The following is a 10,333-nucleotide window of genomic DNA, read 5'->3' as shown; positions in this document are numbered from 1 at the left end:
GTTATTCGTACTTCATTACCTTTACCGATGATTATTCACGGTATGGGTATGTGTATCTTATGAGATACAAATCTGAATCTTTTGAAAAGTTCAAAGAGTTTAGAAATGAAGTAGAAAAACAAACTGGAAAACCTCTTAAGGCTCTTCGATCAGATCGAGGAGGAAAATACCTTAGTGGAGAATTCCGGGACTATCTCAAGGACAATGGCATAGTCTTACAATGGACTCCTCCGGGTACACCTCAACTCAACGGGGTGTTAGAGAGAAGAAATCGGACTCTATTGGATATGGTCTGGTCCATGATGAGCTTCACTGATTTACCTATGTTTCTTTGGGGAGATGCCTTACTTACCGCAGTATATCTACTGAATAGAGTTCCCTCTAAATCCATTCCTACCACACCGTATGAGATATGACATGGTAAGAAACCAAGTCTTGGTCATCTCAAGATTTGGGGATGTCCGGCCCACGTCAAAAGACTACAGGCGGACAAACTAGAGGCTAGGACCATAAATGCTCGTTTTATAGGATATCCTAAAGAGTCATTAGGATACAATTTTTACGTCTCAGAGGATCACAATATATTTGTGAGCCGTCATGCCATCTTCTTAGAAAACCAGTTTATCCTTGATAGAGGCAGTGAGAGGAAAATTGAGCTTGAAGAGAAAGTCTCTGAAAAGTAACGAGTCATGGATCCTATCGAACCCATTCATACAGAGCCAGTACACGATGTCCCTCAACCACCTCGCAGATCTAGTAGGGTCTCCCATTCTCCCAATAGATACTTAGGTATACTAGAAGAGGATACCGAGGAAATATTCCTAGTGGGAGATAGAGATCACATACAGAATCCCAAAACCTACAACGAGGCGATATCTGATATCGATTCCGAAAAATGGTTGGAAGCTATGAAATCAGAGTTAGACTCCATGCATTCCAACCAAGTCTGGACCCTAGTAGATCCACCAAAAGGTATTGTACCTATTGGATGCAAATGGATCTACAAAAGGAAGATATGTTCGGATGGAAAGGTAGAGACATATAAAGCAAGGCTAGTGGCGAAAGGGTATAGTCAACGCGAAGGCATTGACTATCAGGAGACCTTTTCATCTGTAGCTATGCTGAAATTCATCCGAACATTGCTTGCCATTGCAGCATTTTATGATTATGAAATCTGGCAGATGGATGTGAAAACTACTTTTCTGAATGGATATCTTGATGAAGATATCTATATGGAATAACCTTTGGGTTTCACTTCCAGTGATGGAGATCACAAGGTCTGCAAACTGCAAAGGTCCATCTATGGACTAAAGCAAGCATCTCGAAATTGGAACACTCGTTTCGATGACGCAATCAAAACGTTTGATTTCATCAAAAACGAAGAGGAACCGTGTGTTTACAAAAAGGTTAGTGGGAGTGCTGTCGTATTTCTCGTACTGTATGTGGACGACATCCTCCTGATAGGAAATGATATTCCCATGCTAACCTCGGTCAAGGTCTGGTTGTCAAAAGAGTTCTCCATGAAAGACCTTGGGGAAGCATCCTATATTTTGGGAATAAAAGTCTATAGAGATAGATCTAAAAGGATGCTTGGCCTATCACAGAAAATGTACATAGAGGAAGTGCTGAAAAGGTTTAGCATGGAAAACTCTAAAAGGGGTCTCTTACCTCTAAGGCATGGAATTCATCTCTCCAAGAAGATGTGCCCCCAACACATCTGAAGAGATTCAACGCATGAGCAAGATCCCTATGCATCAGCAATAGGGAGCCTCATGTATGCCATGCTATGTACACGACCTGATATAGCCCTTGTTGTGAGTGTCACAAGCAGATATCAGTCGAATCCAGGTAAAGAACACTGGACAGCTGTGAAGAATATTCTTAAATACTTGAGAAGAACTAAAGATTTATTTTTGGTTTTTGGAGGATCATCAGAGTAGACTCCGCGGACAACGTGGCAGACCCATTCACTAAGCAGCTAAGTCAACAAAAGACTGAAGCCCACCTTGAGAAGATGGGCCTAAGATATATGACCAATTGGCTTTAGTGCAAGTGGAAGATTGTTAGATGTATGCCCTAGAAACCAATCTGGCTGACACATTGTTAATTCTAGGGACATAATTTTGTACTTGACTATTTATTATTGAATAACTAATAGGCATCTTTTTCATTCATATTGTTATTGTGTCTATGAATCGTCCAAGGAATTAATAAGATGATGATGCATATTCTCAAGAGTTGAGAATTTGAGCCATGTATCATTAGTGATTAATTTCTAAACGCTCCTGATCGATGGATCATCACGAGGACGGTGATCGATCCGATGAGATCAGTGCACGCATTACTTTCCCTATGGATGGACGAGACTCGAGTCCACGGTGTGGAGACATGGAAGTAATAATGCAGGTGCTTGTTAGAGAACAAGGGTACTGAGCGTGACCAAGACAAGAAGTCACTTGGATGTCTATCCACTCGTCAGTGACTTGCTTGATGTTGCAGTAGTGTGACTGGTCCTTTGACCTGCGATGCTTCGGCTACTCACAGTGAGGTTATTGTAGTTTGAGCTGCACAAATACATGGTCTCTAGCCATATGGGTCCATGCAGTGTAGATTGGCTGCAGTAGGTTCATTGTAGGAGTAGGGTATGCATCTACAAGGAATCTATCGACCTTGATAGATAAGGAGAGATCCTATGTGATTTACAAGACTGAGTTCGTAAGACCTCGGCCGGGGCAGATTGCACAGTGGAGAAAGAGTTCTCCGCTCTCGAACTTAAGTCGAATAAATCTTGACATATGACAAACGAAGGGGTTTGACGAGTTATCCATGACCTCCGTCTTGTAGGGATCCACGATAGAAGGACTGTATCACATGATAACTGCACCTAAAGGTTCATCATTCTATTCTGCTAGGTAGCCACTACATGCTGCTAGGTGTCACTGGTGGATGGTGAGACTCACAGAGATTATCTCGATGATCGATAAACCCTGATGAGTAGAGTTGGAATCATTCCAACCCATTGAAAGGAGTCTTCAATGATATTGTGATAGAGATCGCAATATATCTCACTACCAGTCAGAATAGAATCTATGGGGTCACACACACTAGAGGCATTGACCGATCCGATGGTTGAATCGTGATTAGGAATCACAAGTAATCAATTCGATTGATAATAAGTTGAAGAAGGAACGAAGAAAATTAATTAATTGGACTTAAAACAAGAGTCCTACTTGGAGTAGGATTTCTAGAGTCCTAATTGGATTAGGACTAGGATTCCTACTTGGACTGGGATTCCTACTTGGACTGGGAATCCTTATTTGAGTAGGACTAGGATTCCTACTTGGAGTAGGATTCCTACAATCCTAATTGGATTAGGAGTTTTGAAATTAAATTTAGATTCCTACTTGGAGTAGGATTCTTAGAGTCCTAATCGTATTAGGACTTCGGATTCAAATTAGAGTCCTAATTGGATTAGGACCAAAATTAAATAAGTCCTAATTGGATTAGGATTTCTTAAGTCCTAATTAATTATTAATCTAATGAATCAACAAGACTCCTAATTGGATTAGGATTGAAGGGTTCAATTGAGTCATAGTTCATTAAGTTCTAATTGGATTAGGACTTACCTAGATTAAACCCAAATTGGTTCACCCTTGGTCCAAGCCTAATTAGATTAGGACCTAACCATGAGTGACCTTCCTAATCCTCCTTAAAGGAGGATTAGGTTAACCATGAAGGAGGGGCACACGCCCCTCCTCCTTTTCCTTGCTTGGTGCGGCAAAGAAGAGGGGCCGGCGCCCCTCTTGAAAGTTTATCAAGGAGCTCCTACAAAGTAGGAGCTCCACATGCTATTTAAGAGGAGGCGTGGGGGCTGACCTAGGGCATCATTGAAGCCCTCTCTCTCTCCAATTCGTGGCCCCCTCTCCTCCCCTTTCCTTGGTTCAGCCGCAAGCAAAGAAAGAAAAAGAAAGGTGGCCTCTTCATCCTCCCTTCCTCCTTCCAACGCAAGGAAAAGAAAGAAGGCTGCAGGGGTTTTGTTCCTTTACTATTCTTCATCCTTCTTCTTCCTCCTCTCAAGCACATTCAAGAGTTGAAAGAAAGAGAGGAGATCAGCCATCAAAGTTATCTCTGCAAGGGAGCTAGCACCCCGGGGAGATAGAAAGCTTGGATCGGTTTTCTGCTTCGTGTGGATACCCGTAGAGGCCGGGCACTTGAACGGCTTCAAGCGAACCTTCATCCAAAACTATGATCATCAGTTTGCGGTGATCATCTACCCACATAAGGTGAAGATCTGATCTTCTAATATTTTTAAAAAGTTTTTAATCCTTATTTATCTACGAACGGTTTTAAAACAACGTTCATGCGATGAACGGTTGATCCCGCACATGCCTCTTCTGCTGCATCTGAAATTTTTGTAAAATTTTTCTGCGGCATGGGTGGGTTTCTAACAGAAGAATCCCTATATTTTAGGACCCTAGCTTTCCTTCTTAGAGAAAGAAATTGACACCTTGACTTATCCCTTAAATTCATGGCGCCTCCTCCTTTATTTTTGGCCAATTTTTTGGCATGAGGAAAGAGGAGGCGTGGGGCTAGTTTTTCTATGAATTTGGTGCCTCAAACCTTTTTAAAAAGATTGGAATCAAATCCCTAATTTGTAGGGACTGCATGGCACATGAAAAAAGGCTGGCGTGCGGCTAAACTTTGGGCGCTATGAATCCCTAATTTTTAGGAATTCAAAGTGCACAAAAAGGAAGCATGATCTTTCCCTCTTGGCTGCCGGTTCACTAGAATTTTTTGGGATTTTAATCAGCCAATCAAGTTGGCTAAAATAGGTGTGAGGCGTGTGGGGGTTTTTTGGCTATTAAAAGACCCCCACGCCTAGGGTTAAGGAGATTGGAATTTTTGAGAGACCTAAGGACTCTGAAAAATTCTAAAACTTGCAGCTTCCTCTCTTCACTTTCTTCTCCTTCATCTCCATCCTTCATCCTCTCGAAGAAGAATCAAAAGTTAAGTGTTTCGAAGGAGAAAAGTTCAGCCACTGCAGCACCTCTGCTTAAGCTAACACACCTGCAGTTGTGGATCATCCTAGAGCTTCACGTGGACTATCCGTAGAGACTGGACGCGTGTGCCGGCTACAGAAGATGATCAAGGCATCATCAAAATCCTCAAAATAAAAAAGGTATGAGATCTGATCTTATTAGAAGTTAGGATTAGAAATCAACTAGGTTGTTGAAATTCTGCATGATTGCATGTTAGACATAGAATCATAGATACTTGTTTAGGATAAATGTTTAAAATTCTGTATCTATTTTTGTTGTAGAGATATGATCTCTAGCATGCATAGGAATTAAATAGTTTAATTTATGCTTTCGCTGTAAAATTTTTAAAAAATATACGCATGCGACCACTAGGGTTTTCAACAATACAAACATGAATGGAATAACAAATTACCCAATCTTATTAATCAATAAGAGTCAAATTACAAAATTATGCCCCAGATTACAAATATGCATTAACCAAATTCGCTTCTAGGGCATACTTCTAACACTTAGGTAGAGTAGACCCTTGTCCCTCATGCCCTTTCACTCTATCGGGATGATGGGTGAGCTGAGGTGTGATTTAGTTGATATTAGGATATTGACTATCGACCGTATACAAGAGAGTGACTAACATGGACGATCATATGAAGCAACTCAATGAGTCACTACACTCAAACAATTAGGAGATGGCTACAGAGGCTGGGAGTCTCAGAGGGTAGATCAAGTTGAGCCTCAGGTATGTCAGAGAGGAGTCCTAGAGTTTGAATGAGGCCTTCATGATAGGGACTACCTCTTTGGTTGCAACCTTAGGCTAGCTGGCGAGCTCGAGATTATCTTTGCTATTGCTTAGTCTACCTCAAACCCCTAGGATGTCCTCACCCATCATTAGATCTCCTAGGTAGCCCACACCTCAGTCATCTCAGCCATCCCACTAGTGTCGGGACCATCTAGTAGGACTAGGAGCCAGAGAGCCAGACCTTCGACTAGGGATAGCCTTTATCAATAGATTTCTTTCTCTTCAGCTAGCTTAGGATTGAACTTGGATGAGGATAAGGGTCTTATGCCTTGGTGTTTGCTCTAAAATCTAGATGTGTTAGATTTCAAGTATGTTTTTTTATGCTTCGAATGTTTTATTTCAGATGTTTGGTTATGTATTGGTATCATTTTGGTTGTGTAGTAATTGGAAAGAATGTAATTCATCATATTATAATTTTGGTTAGTATCTCTTGGACATGAATGTACATCTTGAACTCTTATCAATGAATGCTTATTTTGGTTATGTGTCTTTGGAAATGAATGCAAGCTTATTGACATTTATTTAATGCAACTCAGCACTCGTAATTTAATCACTCAATGATGACAAAAATGGGAGAATAAGTTAAGTATATGCAGATCATGGTCTATGCTTTTACACTTCTACATGGTCTTGGGGGGACAAAAGATCTGAACATTCAAAAATTTAAACCATGAAATTCAAACTCAGCATGCACCTCAAACCAAGATATTTTTCTCATTCGTAACATATAAGTTGCCGCATAATATGATCTATTATGCATCATTATGTTCTTATACATGCTGATCTGAATTAGATTCTACATATTTGGCACCTTGTGTTGCCTTGATACACACTACTTTGCTCAAATGCAAAATTATTTGATCTAATTTTCAGATACAAAAAGGTTTCATAAATAATACTTTTATACAAAATTCTATAATTGCTCTGATATAACATTTTCTAGTCTAATGTCTAAATGCTCTGATACATCTTTCCCTAGGACAATATCTGGCACAAATTTCCATGTTGCTCTGATACAAATCTTATTGCTTTAATGGCATCAATGCTTCATGCTTAATGGCTCTGATACACATAGCTTAGACTAGCCTAACATGTGCTTTGTTTCAGGCTCTAACTGGCTATTACTATTCAGTTTAATGGAAATCAAGCTGTGATACACACATGCATCTCAAGACTTCATACACACATGCTAGCCTTAATGCTCTTAGTAGGCTTCAACTCTGATTCACACTTGCTCTAATATGTTGCGCGCTCCAATTAGTTTAGACTAGACTCGGAAAAAATCTCGAGGCTTGAGATGAAACCTGAAGATTTGAAGGCCAAGCCTGGGCAACAGCAAACCTAGCTCAGCCCATCTAGTCATGCTTGCAAATAGTATTTTTGGAAGGGTAACCATGAAAGATTGGATACTTTTGAGGGTTTTAGGACCAAAAACTCAAAAATTAAATCCCGTCACTGGCCCAAAATGGTCGGGGCAATTGGCAGACCCATCTCGTGGTAAGCTTGCCAGTTGTTTTATACAATTTATGATTTATTTAGACTTATCAATTTGATCGTACTTATTCTGATTTGTATACAGACCGTTCTTGGTCCACTTTGACATAGAAAGTCTAATGAACAGGGGAAAGAAATCATATGGTGATCCAATCTTGATCAGAAATTGATTAAGCTTGGATTCAATTGTCTGATTTGATTTATGCATGGATTAGATTTTGGTTTCTCCATTCACATCCAACTTTACTCTGCTTGTATCCCCTTGCGGCTCTATTTATGTTTATATCCAAAATCCAATTCATGTATGATGTACGAATCAGATCCAAACATTACGCTGTCGCGGCCAACAAGAACAATAACCTTATTTATTTATAATCTAATTTTTATTATCATCTCAATAAAATAGTAAAGGATAGAATAGATGGCAATATCCCAGTACGCTGCGAGGCGTAAAGAAGATTGGCATCCCGATCCACGTGGTCAAAAAGGGCACAACGAAACAAAAATATAAAACGGCAAGTTATCTTTTTCCCACTAATATTGGGATTTCTTCCTCGGCAGTCGGCTCGGATATTTTCAGAACCCATTGGAGGCGGTTCTCGGGCGCAGATCCCCAAATTCCTATGACACGCTTTATTAACCTATACCCCTCCCTCTGATCGCCACGTACACAACTTCTTCCAATTCCTCAAACGAATCAACTTCTTATGTGACTAAGTAAACTGTTTCCTGTTCGCGATCTGGCAGCTAAATTCCCACTAGAACCAATGAACTGCCGACGTTGACACACGTAACGATCCCCGCGCGCGACACGAAGATTGTTGCGGTGTCAGCCGCGGTGGAAATCGACGGCCAGGATCAGGGAGCGTCCCGGCATTCGATTGCCCTTCCCTTTTAGACGAGCTGGCCTTTTATTTTTCGGGTGGCACAGAGAGAGAGAGAGAGAGAGACCGAGAGAGCGGGCGGCGAAGCGCTCGAGAGAAGAGTAGGGGAGTTGGAGCAAAGCCGAGATCACCGAGGTATTTAAACCTCGTCTAGAATCCTCGCTTAAACCTTTTCTTCCCATTCCTTCGATTTTCTTCTACCTTTTGGGAGGGTTTGGGAATCGATCGATCGATCTCTGATCGGTGGTCGGTGGACGGGGAATCGATCAAGTAAGGTGGTGCTAGGGCTTTTTTTAGGGGGGAGGAATGATGCTCTCGTTGCAGAGCGATGAGCGGCAGCATCAGAAGCAGCCGGCGGCGACAGCGGCGCCGGCGCCGGCGCCTCCGCTGCCGCAGATGTTCGGATCGGGCAGGCCGGGGTGCTAGGGTTCCATAGGGATCCGTTCGGGACCGGGGAGCTCGAGGACCCGCCGTTCCTTATGCAGCCACTTGATGCGTTGGGCGATATCAAGCTCTTGCCTCCTCCAAGCCTCTTGAAGGTTTGTCTCGATTTTGATTCCTTTAAGTACTTCCGGTGGATGAATCCTTTGCTTTTCTTTTTGGAACTTGCTTGCACGGGAAAAGTATCCAATTTTGTGTGGTGGTTGGAATTGAAACGGATGATTCTTTGTTGCTCTGAAATTCATGTCGAAATTGGAGTTTTTCCCCTGACAAAGGTGTCTTTTCTACATTCTATGAACGAAAATTCTTGACATTGGGAACTCGATGAGTGATGTGACTTTGATTTTTGAATGGTCTAGCTGATGAGGACATGTACCTGGCTCTCGCTCATCAGAATTATAATCTGGGAACTACAAACAGGCTTTGGAGCATAGCAATGCTGTTTATGGAAAGAACCCACGGCGGACTGATAATCTTCTTCTCCTTGGTGCAATTACTACCAGGTTTCTTGGATTAACTTCCTTTTTTTTTTTTAAATATTAATCAGAATAGGATAGTTATCCCTGTTTCAAACATAACATTTTGTCTGATATGTGAAATTTCTTTTTGTTGTCATTGTTCTTGTTTACCTCAGCTGATATGGTGCTAATCCTGTCTTGGTTTTCAGCTGCACGATTTTGACATGTGCATTGCAAAGAATAAGGAAGCTCTTGCTATTGATCCACACTTTGCAGAGTGCTATGGAAACATGGCAAATGCTTGGAAGGTAGAAGATCAGCTATTTATTAAAAATAAGTAGGGACAAGAATAAGAAGTAAAATGAGGTTGATGGGAATAACATCCATTTTGTCGTGCAGGAGAAAGGCAATGTTGATCTTGCTATTCGTTCACTATTTATTTGCGTATTGAGGTATGCATAAGCATGCCTACCAATTTTGTTTAGCACATTATTCGACTACATAACGCATTGAGAGCTGTAGTTTACTCCTTGCTATCTTACTGAAGCTGTGCAGCATACTTTTTTTAACAGCCTACAGTGGCAGTTGCTGCGGTTTTCTTTTGTATTGGCAGTTGAGATTTTTATTTAATTGAATATCCAGTATTCTTTGGAAAGAGCTAATTTCCCAGAACCAAATTGCAGCAAGAAATAAGGTTGTTAGTTTAGAATAATGTATATCCTTATTATTATTATATAGTTATTATAATTTTTATTATTTTCCTATTGATTATTATTTATTATTATGATCATCTACTCATCGGCATTTTCAGTGGACATCGATTGGAGAAACTTCTATACTTTTTTTAAAAGGGCACGGTGAAGTTTAATTGGTTACAATTGATTGGGGAAGATGAGTCCCTTATGCCTGGAGGATATAAAAAAGTGCCAATAAAGTTTTTGGGGGGTTCAGAATTGGGATAGCTCATGATAGTAATTATCATATTGTCAGAAAAAATTGAAAAATTTCCCCCTTATCTTCCTGCTCTTACTTTACATTTGCAAAATTTGCAGTATATACATACAATACATGTATATACATAGACATATTCGTATACCTATAGCTATACGTAACACACAATATTCATATACGTACATATACATATTATGTCGTCCACCTATTTATTTGCAGTATGTGCTTCTTTTTCCAGTTCTATATGGAAATCAGTTTGGAATTGGTTTC

At 40.6% G+C, this 10,333-nt stretch overlaps 1 pseudogene; it reads left to right on the top strand.

Annotated features, from left to right (window-relative positions):
* Positions 1–8,519: 8,519 nt before the first annotated feature.
* On the top strand, positions 8,520–9,653 carry LOC120105377 (annotated as a pseudogene).
* The last annotated feature ends 680 nt before the right edge of the window (positions 9,654–10,333 follow it).

The sequence above is a fragment of the Phoenix dactylifera genome, unplaced genomic scaffold (genome assembly GCF_009389715.1).
Source record: "Phoenix dactylifera cultivar Barhee BC4 unplaced genomic scaffold, palm_55x_up_171113_PBpolish2nd_filt_p 000270F, whole genome shotgun sequence".
Classification (NCBI taxonomy): Eukaryota; Viridiplantae; Streptophyta; class Magnoliopsida; order Arecales; family Arecaceae; genus Phoenix; species Phoenix dactylifera.
The sequence above is the reverse complement of the archived record's forward strand: the minus strand, read 5'-3'. Positions and strand labels throughout refer to the sequence as shown.